A 19499-nucleotide genomic window follows, 5' to 3' on the forward strand; every position below is an offset into this window, starting at 1 on the left:
TAATATTCTTACCTTATCTTCCAAGCCATTGAGATTACAGGAGTGTACCAGTGCCTGGCCCATTTTCTTTTCTGAGAGTCTGTATCCAGGCTGGCCTCAAATTCCTTTCTCAAGCAGTCCTGCTTCAGCCTCCCAGGTAGCTAGGACTACAGTGGTACTCTTCTTAGCTCCTGATGAGTATTTTTAAAGGAATCTTTCTTAGCTCCTGATGAGTATTTTTAAAGGAATCTTTGAAGGATATTTTATATCTGAAGGGAAACATTTATTTGTAACCTTGTTCTTCCTTTGACAACATAAAAATCAAGATGACTGCACAGTCTTCAAAATAAAAATTCTTTCCTGAGCCTTAGAATTTCATTGGAAAGGGGCAAATTTTCATGCAGACATCATCTTAAGAACTGAATCTGCCAAAGGGAACAATTTTCTGGAAAATAGCAATACCATGCAAAGTTTGAGAAATACCAGACTGACCAGTTTTCCTCCTGACCTGGATATTTCAGAGAACTTACAAAATAAATGACCACACTGGTTCGTATCAGTTTCCAGCAGCAGAATTTGCCTTAATCCTGCTTATTTTCTACGTGGTGACTGAATCAGGACTTTAAACATAGATTTTCTGGTTCCCACTTCAAAGTTAAAGAAAAAAAAAAAAAAAAAAAAGTCTAACTCAATGCCTCAAACCTGCTCCTTAGTTATTAAGTGATCAAATGATTAAGTGCCTCTGTTTTCTTGTTTGTGAAATGAGAGATACCCTTACTCCTAAATGCTCAGTGAGTTAAATGGAAATGCACCTTGCCTGGCATCTTGGTGTCTTGAGATAATCCTTGCTAACCTTATGGAGACTAATTTGTTATGTTCCTATCCTTCAGCTCTTCCTCAAAGCCATTGACTTTTCAACTTTCATGTGACCACAATTTCCTAAGCAAGCAAAAGCTTAAGTTTTATTTTTAATAATTAGCTTAATTTTGTAGAGCTTGATGTTATCTTGGGTTATTGTTATCGATAGCTTTCTTCATTTGAGAAATCACGTCTTATGTCTACAAACTCCGCCATATATTAAAAAAATTATAAGACGGTCATTATTCAGGATACAGCAATATGCTTTCAGTTTTGAATAAAGTAGAAAGGATTTCATCAACTGAGCTTTTTTTTTACTAACCAGCTTAATGAGGCTCTTCATTGGATATTTACAGAAAGATAAATAATACAAAACAAAAAAGCAAAAATTACACAAGAGGGCAGCAGAGGGAGCTATTGAGATTTCATTACATTTTCTGTTGCGTTGGGTTTTGCTTTTGTTTTGCTTTGTACTGTTTTGACTCAGGCTTTCTCATCAATGTGCAGGAAAGGTTTTATCCTGTTGGAGGGTGTATATGGAATTTGAAGGATTGCAAAAAATGAGTCCCCCTCCCCTTATCTGAGGTATTTCAGTTCCATTATCACCCCTATCACTTTTATAAAGGTAGTTAGTATAAGAGTAATGATAATTTTATGACCAAAATTTTAGAGATGATTTTATTTCATTAGTGTAAATCCGGGTCAGCAATTTCAGCTACTTTATAGGGCATTGTTCCTAATTCTGCTTTTGTTGGGGGTTCTCTGGAGACCTCTGCTGGACTTCCAAAGCCTTACAGGGATTGCCTGCAGCATAGTGACCTGCCCTTTCTCAGTACCACGTGGTGGATTATGAGACCTGAAAGGATTAATAAAACTCAACACTTCATGAAAAGCACTCATTAGAAAGGAAGGTTATACTCGGACTTGATCTTGTGTGCAGACATTGTGTGTGTGTGTGTGTAGCAGTAGTAGAGTAGGTGGTATTAGGGGTAGAGAAGTAGAAAAAGGTTATTTCAGCCTTCACAATCTTTATCCATATCCATACATATGATCAACTTCTGTTCTTGACATTTTTGTCTCTCTCCATCCTAATTTTTGTCCCCTGCCTCCTAGCTGGTCCTTCAGCCTCAGAGTTCTCCTTACTCTATGTCTGCCTTCTGCACTTTAACCATAGTTGTCTGCCTGCCTACCTGCTTCCTTACTCTCCCCATCCCCCTTTCTGGAGATTGAACCCAGAGGTGCTTAACCACTGAGCTGCATGCATCCCAAACCCTTTTTAATTTTGAGTCAGGGTCTCACTAAGTTGCCTAGGCCCTCACTCAATTGCTTGGGCTAGCCTTAAACTTGTGATATTCCTGCCTCAGCCTCCTATATTATAGGCACATGCCACCACACCTGACTGGAATCTCTCCTTTTGTGAGTAAATGCACACCAAAAAGCATGAACTCAAGGGGATTCAGCATGGATTTTTTTTTTTGTAATAGTGAATTAAAAAACAGAAACTAAATTGTTCCAGTTAAAAAACAAATCACGGAACTTGCATATGACTAAATACTACGTAGCCTTTAATGATCATGTGGGAAGATACAAAGTATTTTCCTAGATTAAAGAACTCAAAGGATCTGTAAGTTTGAATATTTAACACATAATTGAAATACAAAATATGCACATGATTTTATCACAATTTAAAGCTATTTTAAAAAGGGTTTTATAGATGAGGAAAATTTCTGGAAACATACAGGACATTCATAAACAATGGTTTCTTGTGAACTATGTTGCAAGACTTGCTGGCTGTGGGAGGAGGAGACATTTTACCTTATGTCTTTGGTGTGAAATGTCTATCAAGAGCTTATGGTTTATAAACAGATTTAAATTTCAGTGGATACATCTAATAATCTACCAAGATTTAATTGCATGACTTTCTGAAGCTTTCCATGATCCCATTGGTCTGATTTAGATAGTGTTTCTTTGCAGTCACTGAATTGTAATCCTTATTTTGAAGTAGCTTGATGCAGTAGAGTCAGTAGGGGTGTTATGGTTTGTATGTGGTGTGTCCCCCAAAAGCTCACATATAAGACAATGCAATAAGGTTCAGAGGAGAAATGATTGGGTTGTGAGAGTCTTAACCCAATCAGTGAATTAATCCCCTGATAGGGATTAACTGAGTGGTAACTGAAGTGGTAGGGTATGGCTGGAGGAGGTGGGAACTGGGGTGTTACTTTGGGGTATATATTTGTATCTGGTGAGTGAAGCCTCTCTCTCTTCTTCCTAATCACCATGTGAGCTGCTTCCCTCTGCCACACTCTTCAACCATCATGTTTAGCCTCACCTTGAGCCCTGAGGAACAGAGCCTGCTATCTATGGATTGAGACCTTTGAAACCGTGAGACCCTAAATACACTTTTTTCTCCTCTACAATCGTTCTAGTTGGGTCCTTTAGTCACAGTGGCAAAAATAGCTGACTAAAACAAGGGACGTTTATGACAGGCATAATTAGGTTAGAGAATGACTCCACCTTTACATACTACATGATTAAAGTGAGAAATTTAGCCTCCTTTAGCCTGAGTTTCTTCCCTTTAAGAATGGGAATATTAATGCCATTATTGCAAAATTGTCAGAAGGAGCAGAACAAATTTATGCCTCGAGTTATAGTATGATAGGCAGATAGATATAAGTGCTCAAAAAGCAGTATTATTATTATTGTTTGTTAGTTTTCCTCATTATAACAAGTACCTGAGATAATCAATGTACCAAGAGCAAAGTTTTATTTCAGCTCACAGTCTTGAAGGTTCCAGTCCATGATCAGGTGAGTCCCTTGCTTTTAGGCCTGTGGTGGGGGTATAGGATGGCAATGGTGGGGAGTGAATGGTGTAACTAATCTGCTCACATCATAGACAAGAAACAAAAGAGAGAAAGAAGAAAGAATAAGAGACTCCTTCAAGGGCATGCCCCCAATGACCCAAGGACCTCCCATTAGGTCCTCCTTTTAAAGATTCTACCACCTCCCCTTAGGGCCACCCCAAGACTAAGCCTTAACACAGGAAACTGTGTAGAGATTATTAAGAATGAAGATTACTCTTTTATACTTGATCACTTTACCAAATAAATGAGGTAAGTTTTTTAAGTTTTAATAAGTTTTCATCTCATAGTGTGACATCATTCTCCAGACTTCTGTACTAACTTCCACTAGTTATTTGGAGGAGCTGTCCTGATTATAGCTTAATAATATAGCTTGCTGAGGTGTTTCAAAAGAGACCTTCTAGTGACTGCTAAAAGGTCAATCTGATGGTGGCAGCCAGGCACCATGTTAGGAAGGGTACAATTACAGAAAATTCAGAGTGAATTTTGCATTTTCAAATCTAACCATACTGGTAGCTTCTAGTTGTGCTATTGTGGTGTGAGTTTTTATCTGACCACTGTGAAGTGGAGGAGTGGTCAAGTTGGTGCTATTGCTGAGAGCATTGCTTGTCCACATCAGGGAGAGCAGGAACTTTTCACAGCATCATTCCCTCCTTCGAATCACCTCTTATTAAAGGCACTTCTCCCATGCTATCTTTATCATAATTTTATTTTAAAATTGTAAGCACCATTTGCCTAGTAACAGAATCTGGTAATAAAAATATTTGAATGAATGCACCAATTCATGACTTTTGTCCAAGTCTGATAATATTTCCAAGAATCTAATTATATGTCATTTATTTAATGAGATATAGTCAAACTATTTCTTCTGTTTGAGATGCATTTATATGTAAGAATAGCCAATTGACTGGATTGTTCCATGCTTCTGGAGGAGTTCATTTGTCTGGGAGGTGCTTCTGGCACCTGGTCTTGCAATATTATGTGAAAAGGTGATATATCCAGGTGAGTGAAATGTGTGGCATAAATAGATGCTGTAAAAATTCAGTGCTACCCCTCTTCAGTTCCTTTCAGTTGGAAGTGTGATTGGTTTTAGCTTTCAGTTCCTTTTGACAATTGCTTTTTATCAGCAACAGGGGATGTGTTGTCTTATCTACCATTTTACATCTCTGCTTTAAACTGAACCCCCTTCCCCCCACTAAAAATAAATTAAAGGTCTATTTTTCTTCCTGTTATCCCAGGAAATTGTATCTGCATAAAATAGCAATAGCTGCATCTGTTCTTAGTGAAATGCATTGTTCTAGCAAGAACCCAGTGCACAGCAGAGAGGTCAGATAATTTTCACCTGGTCACTATGGTTAAAACCTTTGCTAATTAAGTCAATGTGCAGAGTTATATATCTAATATCAACCTCTTTCTAAACTACATCTCTCTTAAACCTATTTGGAGTAAAAAAAAAATTACCACAGTTCCTTTCTCATACTCCTCATTGAGAGAGAACTTATCTTCCCCTTGAATCTGGCTTTCCCTATGACTGTTTAACCAACAGAACATAGTGGATGTGGTAATTTGCCTTAGAGACTTAGAACATTAAAACATTTGGCAGCTTCTAGTTTTGGGAACCCTGAGTGGCCATATAAAAAATCTGGCTAATCTCTGGAGAGATCTGCAGATCACAGCAGGGAGAGAAAGAATGATCCATTTCAGTTTTTTTTCCTTATTGGGTATAGAACCCAGGGGTGTTCTACCTCTGAGTTACATGCCCACCCTTTCTTATTTTTGAGACAGTTTCTCACTATGTTGCTTAGATTGGCCTTGAACTCGTGACCCTCCTGCCTTTGCCTCCAGAGTCTCTGAGATAATAGGTGTGTGCCACTGCATCCAGTTCAAGGAAAGCTTCAGATGTCTTTGGTTTCATCTCCTCCTGACAACAGAATTACCCTGATGAACTCAGTCAGCCTACAGAAGGGTGAGAGATAATAAAATGACTGTTTTATTGTTTTATTATTTTGTTATTCAGTAATAGAAACCAAAACATAATTGTTTATTGGAAGTGGGTTGCTGCTGTAACAAAAAAGTGAACATATGTAGGTTTGATTTGGGGATAAATGGAAACTGGAAGCAACTCAAGGAAATTGTTAGTGAAGCCTGTAAGCACAGGGAGGAAATTGTCATCAGCTCCTGGAACAAAGGTGATTCACATTACCAAAGACAGAAAGTTTGGCAGAAAGTTGGTATCATGGAAAATAGAAATTATACCTATTGAATCTATTGAACTTGTGGTTATAACTTTTGATGTGTGTTCACTGTATTTCTTTCAACAACCTGGCAAGAATGGCAACAATATTCCTAATAGCAAAAAACATAAATCCAGACTAAAGAAAGTTAAGTATCTCTCCCAGTATCATACCTGGCAGGTTGCAGAGTCCTAGTTATGACACAATTTGGCTAAAGGTATCAAGCAAAACAAAAAGTACCACTGGGTTTCTTTTATGAATATATGAAAAGGAACCAATGGATAAAGATGAACTTAAAGAAGAAATGATTTAGGTTTTGAGCAGAACCTGAAGGAAACATCTCCAAACTCAGAGTTCTCAAGACTCACAAATGTTTCTGTGTGATGAAAAAACAAGAAAGGTTGTGCTATTGCAGGGGAATGGCAGTAACTAGACCATCTCACATGTGAGCCAATGCCTCCAGACATTATCAGGTTTCTGTTTCTGTTCTGGATTTCTGCTTCAATAAGTACATCATGGACAACTCATGGAGAGTTCCTTGAGGCTAACAAAAGAAAAGCCATGGAATAGAATATTCAAAACATGAGTGCTCTATCTTACCCAGATTGGCTGTTCATTGGACACGATGGAGAGTCCAGTAATAAGCCTCATATGCAGAGAATGACTAATGTGTCCTTACAATCTGGCACTCAATCTGGAGAACTCCACTGACTTTGTTGTTGGTACCTGGGGTTACCTTGCAGGGAGCTGTGATGATTACCCTGAGTAAACTGATCCTCCAAATTTAACTACTTAAAATAGCATATTTATTATCTCACCGTTTCTGTACATCAGGAACTGTGTGTCATGGCTTAGCTGGCTTTTTCATGAGACTGCAATCAAATTGTCAGCCAAAGCTAGGGTCTCATTGAGAGGGTGAGCTGATCCCCAAATTAAGCAGTGTCTCTGTAATCTGATACAAAATCAAGTTCAGGAACAAACCAAACCCTCTGTAACAGCACCTGGCATTAAGGTCATGTACATGTGACTTAATGGAGAATTTCCTCAAGACAAGATAGATGTGGTTGGCTCTGGAGAAGTTTGGTACAGATATCAACTGGGGGAAGGGTGTCCCAGCAGGCAGTTGTCCACCCCACTAAAACAAAAAGTACTTCTTTACAGCAAGATTCTTCCATGGTAATCAACCTTCATCATCAAATAAGTTGAGGGCCTGCCCTGGTCTTTGTCTGATATAGGAGAAGATGGCCTAGGTGTGATGCCAGGGTCTTGCAGATTCTGGAAGTAACAGAGGTACTTATACTCTGAAAGTACAATGGGATGGGATGGAAGTCTTGTGAGTACAAACTTTTCAGGGTCTTTTGGGTATCAGAATTCATATGATTATCTTACTGGGGTATTTTTAGGGGTGAGGATGATACTTTTAATTGACCAAATTTGAAAAAGGAGTGACATGTGGAAGGGTAGTAATTGAACCATCTGGGTTAGGCTATTTAAATCACTGTTGGGCACTGCTCTTGTTCCTATCATTGATGTTGGTATTGATGTTCATTAGTTTCAAAAGGGTTTTCCAAATTGAGAGAAGTTGCTCATAAAGAGATGAATGCACTAACTAGGCTTACTGTTCCATTCATGTTTTACAGTGAAGATGATGGAATTTGAAGCCATGATGAAAGACTTAAAGACAGCAGGGGTATTGAGAGATGCAATTCATTATAGTAGTTTTGTGTGGCCATTGAAAAAGGTAGTGGGAATTGGAAGCTTATAGTAGATTGTTGCCTTTGAATTTAGTTTATATGTTATAGCTGTTTCAGATAGTTTATATCAAAACTATAGGCATCTGGAATGTCTTCCTGGGCATTGCAAATGTCATTCATTTATTAGCCCTGTGGTAGAAGGTGAACAAAACCAGTTGCTTTTATCTGGTAGGGATTTCAATGCACATCTATGGTTCTACAACAGAAGAATACAAATTCTTATGCTATTTGCCACCAGTGAGTAGGCTGAGGCATGAGACAAATCTCTCTTATTTATGGGGCTTTGTTTCACTGCATTGATAGCATCAGGCTGACAGGTGCAATTTAGGTATCTATTACTGGGTCACATATTACTCCAAATTTAACTGCTTAAAATAGCATATTTATTATCTCACCATTTCTGTACATCAGGAACTGTGTGTCATGGCTTAGCTGCTCTTTCATGAGACTGCAAATTGTCAGCCAAACCTGGAGTCTCATTGAGAGGGTGAGTTGGGGAAGGACCTACTTCTAAGCTTGCATGATTACTGGTGGGATTTAGTTCCTCAAGCATTGTTCAATTAAGAGCTCAGCTCCTTGTTGGTTGTTTGATGGAGATCATCCTCTATACCTTGCCATTTGGGCTTCTCCACAAAGCAGTATACTTCATGAAGTCAGCAAGGGAAAAATTCTGCTAGCAAGATGGAAAGTAAAATTTTATACAATTGTAAAGTGACATCTTCTCAGTTCTGAGGTGTTCTCTTGGTTAGAAGCAAGTTACTCAAGAGGTATGATCAACTAGACTTTGAGTATCAGGAGGTGGGGATTATTGGAGACCATTGGATCCCAGTAAAGAAGAGGTAATGACTTTAGAGCACTCAGCAACTCAAACGAGACCCCAGGAATAGCTCATTAATCTGGATACAAGGACAGCCAAATTCTTGAGAGCAAAGTGTTCTGAGGCTTGAACATTATAGAGAAAGTTACTTATCCTCTGGCATCCACTACCAAAAGGGAATCTGGCTATTTGTTGGCTTATTGGATATTGGAGATAATTATTGTTTTGTCCTTGTCTACTTGGGCTTTTATAATAATACTAAAATGGAGAGCTCATAAACAACTAATATTTCTTTCTCTTAGTTCCAGAGGCTGGAAAGTCCAATATCAAGATACTGGCAGATTTGGCATCTGATGAGGGCCCATTTCCTGGTCCATAGATAAAGACTTTATGTGTCCTCATATGGTGGAAAAGATGAGGGACGTCTGGGTCCCATGTTTTATGTTTGTATGTATACATGCATTTTTTGTACTACTGGGGATCAAACCCAGAACCTCACTCATGCGAGGCAAGCACTCTACCACTGAACCACATCTTCAGCCCCCAAACTTCATATTTTGATTTTTTGCAGTGGTGGATGTGGAATATAGGGCCTGACATATGGTAGGCAAGCACTCCATCTCTTGGAGTGCCACCAGCCTTGGTCACATTAATAAGTACCTTAATCCCATTCTTTTTTTAAAATATATATATTTTATTGACCTCTAAAATAAATTATACTTTAATTGCTTTAATACCAGCTAGATTAATTTTTCCTTGATGGAGAATTTCTATTTTAATTGTTTGTTGTATTTAGTTATACATGACAGCCGAGTACATTTTGATTCATTGTACATGAATGGAGTACAACTTTTCATTTCTCTGGTTGTAAATTATGTAGAGTCACATCATTAGTGTAATCATACTTGTACATAGGGTAATGATGTCTGTCTTGTTCCACCATCTTTCCTACCCCCATGACCCTCCCCTTGTTTCCCTCTACATAATCCAAAGTTCCTCCATTCTTCCCTTACCCCTGACGCATTATGTATCAGCATCCATGTATCAGAGCAAATATTTGGCCTTTGGTTTTTTGCGAATTTGGTTATCTCACTTAGCATGATATTCTCCAATTCCATCCATTTACCTGCAAAGGCCATAATTTCATTCTTCTTTAAGGCTGAGTGATATTCCATTGTTGTATATGTACCACAGTTTCTTTATTCATTCATCTGTTGAAGGGTTTCTAGTTTGGTTCCATAATCTAGCTATTGTGAAATATGCTGATTTTAAGTCCTTTGGGTATAGGTCAAGGAGTGGGATAGCTGGATCAAATGATGGTTCCATTCCAAGTTTTCTAAGGAATCGCCACACTGCTTTCCAGAGTGACTGCACCAATTTTCAGTCCCACCAGCAATGTGTGAGTGTACCTTTTCCCCCTCATTCTTGCCAACACCTATTGTTGCTTGTATTCTTTATAATAGCCTTTCTAATTAGAGTGAGATGAAATCTTAGGGTAGTTTTGATTTGTATTTCTCTAATTACTAGAGATGTTGAACATTTTTTCATGTATTCATTCATTCATTTTTTCATGTATTCATTGATCAATTGTGTGTTTTCTGTGAAGCGTCTGTTCAGTTCCTTAGCCCATTTATTGACTGGGTTATTTGTTTTTTGGTGTTAAGGTGTTTGAGTTATTTATAAATTCTGGAGATTAGTGCTCTATCTGAAGTGCCTGTGGTAAAGATTTTCTCCACTCTGTAGACTCTCTCTTCAAATTATGGATTGTTTCCTTTGCTGAGAGGAAGCTTTTTAGTTTGAATCTATCCCATTAATTCATTCTTTTTTAAATTTCTTTGCTTTGGAAGTCGTGTTAAGGAAGTCTGGTCCTGTGCCAACATGATGAAGATTTGGGCCTAATTTTATTTGGTGAAGGATCTCTGGTCTAATGTGTAGGTTCTTTTTTTTTGGAACGTTGGTTTTGTTTATTTGTTATTTCCACAATCCCAGAGTGCTGGGGAATCAAACCCGGGCCTCCAGCATGAGAGGCAGGCATTCTTTGAGATGGGCTACATGGCCTGCACAATGTGTAGGTTCTTGATCCATTTTGAATTGAGTTTTGTGCAGGGTGAGAGATAGGGGTTTAATTTCATTTTGCTGCATTTGGATTTCCAGTTTCCCCAGCACTGTTTGTTTAACAGGCTATCTTTTCTCCATTGTATATTTTTGGCACCTTTGTCTAGTATGAGATAACTGTATTTATGTGGGTTTGTCTCTGTGTCTTCTATTTTGTACCATTAGTCTACCTGTCTGTTTTGGTGCCAATACCATGCTGTTTTTGTTATTATTGCTCTGTAGTATAGTTTAAGATCTGATATTGTGATACCTCCTGCTTCACTCTTCCTGCTAAGGATTGCTTTGGCTATTCTGGGTTGCTTATTTTTCCAAATGTATTTCATGATTGCTTTCTCTATTTCTATGAGGTATGTCATTGGGATTTTAATAGGAATTGAATTGAATATGTATAGCACTTTTGGTAGTATGGCCATTTTGACAAAATTAATTCTGCCTATCCAAGAGCATGGGAGATCTTTCCATCTTCTGAGGTTTTCTTTAATTTCTTTCCTTAGTGTTCTGTAGTTTTCATTGTAGAAGTCTTTTACCTCTTTTGTTAGACACATTCCCAAGTTGTTTTTTTTTTTTTTTTTGAGGCTATTGTGAATGGAGTAGTTTTCCTAATTTCTCTTTCAGAGGATTCATCACTTAGGTATAGAAATGCATTTGATTTATGAGTGTTGATTTTATATCCCACCACTTTGCTGAATTTGTTCATGAGTTCTAGAAGTTTCTTGTGGAATTTTTTGGATCTTCAAAATATAGAATCATGTTATCAGCAAACAGTGATAATTTGAGTTCTTCTTTTCCTATTCATATCCCTTTAAATTCTTTGGTCTGTCTGAGTGCTCTGACTAGAGTTTCAAGGACGATGTTGAATAGAAGTGGTGAAAGAGGGCATCCCTGTTATGTTCCAGTTTTTAGAGGGAATGCTTTCAATTTTTTCTACATTTAGAATGATGTTGACCATGGGCTTAGCGTAGCTAGCCTTTACAATGTTGAGGAATGTTCCTGCTATCCCTAGTTTTTCTAGTGTTTTGAACATGAATGGGTGTTGTATTTTATCTTATACCTTTTCTGCATCTATTGAAATGATCATATTATTCTTAACTGTAAGTCTATTGATGTGATCAGTTACATTTATTGATTTCCGTATGTTGAACCAACCTTGCATCCCTGTGATGACCTCTACTTGATCGTGGTGTACTACCTTTTTAATGTGCTTTTGTATGTGATTTGCCAGAATTTTGTTAAGACTTTTTGCATCTATGTTCATCAGGGATATCAGTCTGAAGTTTTCTTCCCTTGATGTGTCTTTTTCTAACTTCATAGAATGAGTTTGGAAGGGTTCCCTCCTTTTCTATATCCTAGAATACTTTGAGGAGTATTGGTATTAGTTTTTCTTTAAAGGTCTTATAGAACTCGGCTGAGAATCTCTCTGGTCCTGGGCTTTTCTTGGTTGGTAAGCTTTTCATTCTTCTTCTGTTTCATTGCTTGAAATTGATGTGTTTCACTCTTCCTGCTAACGATTGCTTTAGCTATTTTGAGTCTCTTATTTTTCCAAATGAATTTCATGATTGCTTGCTCTATTTCTGTGAGGTACGTCATTGGGATTTTAATTGGAATTGCATTGAATCTGTGTAGCACTTTTGGTAGTATGGCCATTTTGACCATCTTAATCTGCCTATCCAAGAACATGGGAGATCTTTCCATCTTCTGAGATTTTCTTTAATTTCTTTCTTTAGTGTTCTGTAGTTCTTATTGTAGAGGTCTTTCACCTCTTTTGTGAGATTGATTCCCAAGTATTTTATTTTATTTGAGGCTATAGTGAATGGGGTAGTTTTCCTAAATTCTCTCTCTGAGGATTCATCACTTATGAATAAAAATGCATTAGATTTATGAGCATTGATTTTATATCCTGCTACTTTACTGAATTCATTTATGAGTTCTAGAAGTTTTCTGGTGGAATTTCCCAGCTCCTCTAAATTTAGAATCATGTCATCAGCAAATAGGGATAGTTTGAGTTCTTCTTTTCCTATTCATATCCCTTTAATTTCTTTGATCTGTCTAATTGCTCTGGCTAGAGTTTCAAGGACAATGTTGAATAGAAGTGGTGAAAGAGGGCATCCCTGCCTTGTTCCAGTTTTTAGGGGGAATGCTTTCATTTTTTCACCATTTAGAATGATATTGGCCATGGGCTTAGCATAGATGGCCTTTACAATGTTGAGGAATGTTCCTTCTATTCCTATTTTTTCTAGTGTTTGAAGCAATACCAAAACTTCAACTATACTACAAAGCAATAGTAACAAAAACAGCATGGTATTGGCATCAAAATAGATAGGTAGATCAATGGTACAGAATAGAGGACAGAGACAAACCCAAATAAATACAGTTCTCTCATACTAAACAAAGGTGCCAAAAACATGCAATGGAGAAAAGACAGTCTGTTCAATAAATGGTGCTGGGAAAACTGGAAATCTATATGCAGCAGAATGAAACTAAACCCCTATCTCTCACCCTGCACAAAACTCAACTCAAAATGGATCAATGACCTTGGAATCAGACCAGAGACCCTGCACTTTAAAGAAGAAAAAGTAGATCCATATCTTCATCATGTTGGCTTAGGATCAGACTTCCTTAACATGACTCCCAAAACACAAGAAAAAAAAGCACGAATCAACAACTGGGATAGATTCAAACTAAAACGCTTTTTCTCAGCAAAGGAAACTATCATCAATGTGAAGAGGGAGCCTACAGAGTGGGAGAAAATCTTTGCCAATCATACTTCAAATAGAGCACTAATCTCCAGAATCTATAAAGAACTAAAAAAACTTTACACCAAGAATTCAAATAGCCCAATCAACAAATGGCCTAAGGAAATGAACAGATACTTCACAAAAGATCTACATGCAATCAACAGATATATTAAAAAATGTTTAACATCTCTAGTAATAAGAGAAATGCAAATCAAAACTACCTTAAGATTCTATCTCACCCCAATTAGAATGGCGATTATCAAGAATACAAGCAACAACAGGTGTTGGCGAGGATGTGGGGAAAAAGGTACACTCATATATTTCTGTTGGGGTTGCAAATTAGTGCAGTCACTTTGGAAAGCAGTGTGGAGATTCCTTAGAAAACTTGGAATTGGTTACAATTTTAACCCAGCTGTCCCACTCCTTGGCCTATACTCAAAGGACTTAAAATCAGCATTCTACGGTGATGCAACCATATCAATGTTCATAGCTGCTCAATTCACAATAGCCAGATTGTGGAACCAAAAGAGGGGTGGGAGGGGTGGGGTGAAAGAAAAATAATAGAATGAATCAAACATCATTACCCTATGAAAAAGTGTGATCACACAAATGGTATGCCTCTACTTCATGTACAACCAGAGAAAAAAGTTGTATCCCATTTGTTTACAATTAAAAAAGAAAACAACAGAAAAAAAAAAAAAAAGAAAATGATGTGTTTAAATTGTGTGTGTCTTCCTGATTCAGTTTGGAATGATCATATGTCTCTGGAAATTTGTTGAAGTCTTTGACATTTTCTATTTTTTTGGCATATAGATTTTCAAAATAGCTTAATAATTATGTTTTGTATTTCAATAGTGACCATCATGATATTTCCTTTTACATCATAAATTTTAGTAATTTGTTTTATCTCTCCTTCTCTTTGTTAGTGTGGCTAAGAGTTTATCAATTTTGTTTATTGTTTCAAAGACCAACTTTATGTTAAGTTTTTCAGTTGTTTCTTTTGTTTGAATTTCATTAATTTCACCTCTGATTTTAATTATGTCCTGTCTTCTACTTTCAGTGTTGATCTGTTCTTTTTCTAGGACTTTGAGATGTAATGTCAGGTACTTTAGTTGTTGACTTTTTATTCTTTTATTGAATGAGCTCAATGCAATGAACTTTCCTCTTGGTACTGCTTTCATAGTGTCCCAAAGAATTTGATGTTGTGTTGGTGTTCTCATTTACCGCTAATAATTTTTTTTATCTCCTCCCTCATGTCTTCTGCTATCCATGCATTATTCAATAGTGTATTACTTAGTATCCAGGTGTTGGTGTAGTTTCTATTTTTTATTTTATCATTGATTTCTAATTTTATTCCATTATATTCTGATAGAAGGCAGGGTAGTATCTCTATTTTTTTGTATTTGCTAAGAATTGCTTTGTGGCATAACATATGGCCTATTTAGAGAAGGATCCATGTTCTGCTGAGAAAAAAAGTATATTTGCTCATTGATGAATGAAATACTCTATGTCTATTAAATCTAAATTATTGATTATATTATTGAGTTCCATTGTTTCTTTGTTCAGTTTTTGTTTGGAAGATCTATGCAGTAGTGAGAGACGTGTATTAAAGTCATCCACTAATATTGTGTTTTGATTTATTTTATTTTTAAATTTGAGAAGGGTTTGTTTGATGTACATAGATGTTCCATTGTTTGGGGCACAAATATTTGCAATTGTTATATGTTGTTGATTTATGAATCCCTTAAGCAATATGAAATGTTCTTCTTAATCCCTTCTGACTAACTTTGGCTTGAAGTCCACTTTTATCTGATATGAGGATAGAAATTCTTGCTTTTTTACTGAGTCCATGTGCATGGTATGTTTTTTTCCCCAACCTTTCACCTTTAGTCTGTGACTGTCTTTTTCTATGAGATGAATCTCTTGAAGGCACCATATTGTTGGGTCTTTTTTTTTTTTTTTTTTTTTTTTAAATTCCAATCTAACAGTCTATGTCTTTTGAATAATGAGTTTAGGTCATTAACATTCAGGGTTATTATTGAGATATGATTTGTATTCCCAATCATTTTGGCTTATTTTTGGTTTTTTAGCTTGACTTCGTTTCTCCTTTGATTGGCTTTTCCTTTAGGGTAGTTCCTCCCTTTGCCGACTTTCATTGTTGTTTTTCATTTCCTCCTCATGGACTATTTTGCTGAGAATGTTCTGTACTGCAGGCTTTCACTTTGTAAATTCTTTTAACTTTAGTTTGTCATGGAAGGTTTTTATTTTGTAATCAAATCTGAAGTTTTGCTGGATTTAAAATTCTTGGTTGGCATCCATTTTCTTTCAGAGCTTTGTATATATTGTACCTTGGTCTCATAGCTTTTAGGGTCTGGGTTGAGAAATCTGCTGATATCTATGTTGATTTCTCCTGATATGTAATCTGATACTTTTCTCTTGCAGGCTTTAAATTCTATCTTTATTTTATATGCTGGGCATTTTCATTATAATGTGCCTTGGTATAGCTCTGTTTTAATTTTGTATACTTGCTGTTCTGTAAGCCTCTTGTATTTGATTTTCTATTTCATTCTTCAGGTTTGGGAAATTTTCTGAAATTATTTCATTGGACAAGTTGTTCATTCCTTTGGTTTGTATCTCTGTGCCTTCCTCAATTCCAATAATTCTTAAATTTGGTCTTTCCATGTTATCCTATGATTTTAGAGGTTCTATTCATGATTTCTTGTCATCTTCTCTGTGTGGTCAACTTTATTTTCAAGATTAAATATTTTGTCTTCATTGTTTGAGATTCTGTTTTCCAAGTAGTCTACTCTGAGTTTTTAATTTGGTTTATTTTTTTCTTTATTTCAAGGATTTCTGTTTTTTTTTTTTTTCTTTTCTTCAGAATCTCTATCTCTTTATTGAAATAAACTTTTGCTTCCTCATTTTTCTCTTTTAACTCTTTATCAAAGTGATCATTCATTGCTTACATTTGCTCTCTTTATCTCAACCTTTACGTCACAGATCATTTTAATTATGTACATTCTGAATTCCTTTTCTGACATTTCTTCTACTGTGCCATCAGTGGATTCTATTAATATAGTATCTTGATTTGTTTGGAGCACTTTCTTCCCTTGTTTTTTCATATTTGTGTATCTTCCCCTCTAGCAGTGGGTATCTGAGGCATTACAGTTTTCACCCTATAGATTTATAGTGTCCCTGTGGGTTTCCAATATCTCACCTTTAGAGGTCAATATTAACCGCACCCAATGCAAACAATATGCAGCCTTAAACCAAATAGCCCCTATTAAAACTTTAACAGTATTGTCATAATAAACAGAGTTTGATTATTATCTACAGCATAAACACTAGCCTTCCAATAAAGTCTACAATTTCTAAGGGACAAGGAGAGAATGGGGGCCAGGTGTCAGATGTGATATTAATGAGGTAAGAAGTGAGAATACAGAGATACTAGATCATAGGAAGAGTGAAAGAGAAATAAAAAGAAGTTGATTGTCAGGAAGAGTAAAGGAAGAAAGACTCTGAGGAAACAGATAAATAAGAGGAAAATAGAGGGAGTAATAAAAAGAATCTACAACAAAACTGTAGTATACTATTCAAACCTAGTCTTCGGTAGCCTGATGCATGAAAGGTACTTGATTTTGAAGATGATGGGGATGCGAGAGTGGGGAACAAAAAAAGAAAACAGGAACAAAAATAGGGAAAAAAAAGAGTCTTGAAGGAAAATTGAACACTTATTTCTGTTAGAGCTCAATATCTTCCATTCTCTTCTGATAGGCGAGGTTGTCTGGAGTTTGATGGTAACTCCACCCTCAGGATGATGAAAGTTACTGAAGTGGAAAGATCAGACTTGGAGGCAGGATATAGCAAGTGTGGGTCCCTCCGGAAGGTTGCACCTCAGGATGCTCCTTTGGGGTCCACTCGTGATGCAGGAGCCTGGGCTTAGCCCCTCACCCACTTGTGAACCCCACAATTCCCAGTCTATAATTTAGTCTCTAAATTGTATCTCTTCTGCCCCTGCCCTTTCAATATCCCAATCAGGAACCTCTCTCCCCAGAGGTCCTGAGGGCTGAGCGCTGGGACCTGTGTAACTGCCTCGGAAAGCTGCTCTGTATTAGGCAAATCAGGACCAGGTCTTGAAAGCTGTGGGCCAGTCAAATAGCTGCAGGCACTGGGCCAGGTTGGTGGTGAGGGAGTGGTTGGGAGACTAGGGACTGAGGAGCCGGAGGGCCGTGTTGATTACCAAACAGGCAGGACCAGGTGATTGGTGGGGTCATGGACCAGGCTGATGTTGGGTCTCAGCAAGTGCTGCCTGAATTGTCTTTGGGATCCAGGTGGGTGCCAGGCTGGATGAACCAGAATCAAGATGCCCTCACACCCTTTTCCAACCTACCAATCCCTTGCAAGCCTCCCTCCTGACTCTGCAGGAAGATGGTGGCCTTAAGAATGAAATTAATGATCAAGGTACCTAAAGTTAGCCACTGCTAACACCACCAACTTAGAATGTGGCTGCTTACATCCAGGGATAACAGCCAGGACCTGAAAGATCATCACCAAGGACCCTGCAGACTTGGTTACATCTGAGGTACCCCTGCTAAGTGTGCTAACAGCCACCATCTAGCTGCAGTCAGGAGAGAGCCTTGCAAGGGTTGAGTTGCAGGATTTGAACTTAAAATCTTCCTTCTTCAGCCACAGAAATGAAAGACTAAATTGAAAAATCCATAGTTATTGTAGGAGTTTCAATATTCTTCTCTCAGTAGCTGAATAAATAGAGACAACATATCGGTAAGGTTATAGATTGAACAACACTGTCAACTAACTTGACCTAATTTATATTTGTAAAACCTGACATCCAACAATAATAAAATATAGACTTTTTATGTGTACATTGAATATTCACAAAGTTAGATCACATTCAAGATCGTAGCTATGTCTTAAAAATTTTGGAGAAATTTAAACTATATGTAGAAGATAAATAATCTCGAAAAAAATCTCCAAATATTTTGGAAATTAAACAACATTCTTCTAATGACTCATGATTTAAAGATGACATCAAAAGAAAATTAGAAAACATTTTGAACTTAATGGTATGAAAAATAAAAGAAAGTTGGAAAATACTTTGAACTTAATGGTATGAAAAATAAAATCTAAAATTTATGGAGTGGAACTAGAAGAATGTTTTTGGGGCAATTTATAGTTTTAAGTGTTTTTATTAGAAAAGATATGTTTAATGTCAGTGATGTAAACTTGAAGAAACTAGAAAAAGAAAATTAAATCTAAATTAAAAAGAAAGAAGGAAATAATAAAAATAGGACTCATGGAAGTCAAGTAAATAGAAAACAGTTGAAAAAGTCAAATAATCCCAAAGCTGATTATTTTTAAAGATAAATGAAATAAATAAGCATCTAGGTAGACTGATCAAGAAATATATCATTCCCAAATAACCCAAATCAGGAATTAAAGAGGAGAGATCACTACAGATTCTGTAGTTATTATAGAATAAATGGGTAGTAAAGGAATATTATTAATACCTTTATGGACATAAATTTGACAAGTTAAATGGAATGAATAAATTCCTTGAAATGTAAATATCATGAAAAATAGGTAAAGAAGAAATAGAAAAATATCAAAAGGTTTTTATATAAGATAAATTTAATTCATAATTAAAACATTCATACACAAAAGTATTTTATAGCTGATGATTTCATTGGTTAATTCTGTCAAACATTTAAGGATTAAAAAGAGAAAAAAGAGCACCAATCTTATTCAAGCTCCTTTCAGAAAATAGAGGAGGAGGGAATATTTCAATATGTATCTTATCAGTAAGGTTAAAACTTAGTGGTAGAATAGAATGCATGCTTAGTATGTGCAAAGCCCTAGGATAAATTCCCAGTATCAACAAAACCCAAATTATTTTATGAAGAAATACTTACACTGATATCAAGTCCAAAGACTTTATAAGAAATGACACCAAAGTACAGCATCCATTCATGTTTAAAACACTAGAAAAACTAGGGATAGAAGGAATTTATCTTAACATTATAAAAGTTTTGTATGAAAAAAATCAAGGCCAACATTATTCTAAATGGAGAGAAACTGAAAGTATTTCCTCTAAAAACAGAAAGGAGATGAGGATGCCCACTTTTACCACT

The 19499-nt window shown here is 36.6% G+C and overlaps 1 long non-coding RNA gene across 1 annotated transcript; it reads left to right on the forward strand.

Moving 5' to 3' along the window:
* The first annotated feature begins 10067 nt into the window (after nt 1-10067).
* Nucleotides 10068-12338, forward strand: LOC306667614. Its single transcript, XR_013765622.1, has 2 exons — nt 10068-10435; nt 10573-12338. It is a non-coding gene; the product is annotated as an uncharacterized lncRNA (long non-coding RNA).
* The last annotated feature ends 7161 nt before the right edge of the window (nt 12339-19499 follow it).

The sequence above is a fragment of the Sciurus vulgaris genome, assembly GCF_902686455.1.
Source record: "Sciurus vulgaris genome assembly, chromosome: 1".
NCBI classification, from domain to species: Eukaryota; Metazoa; Chordata; class Mammalia; order Rodentia; family Sciuridae; genus Sciurus; species Sciurus vulgaris.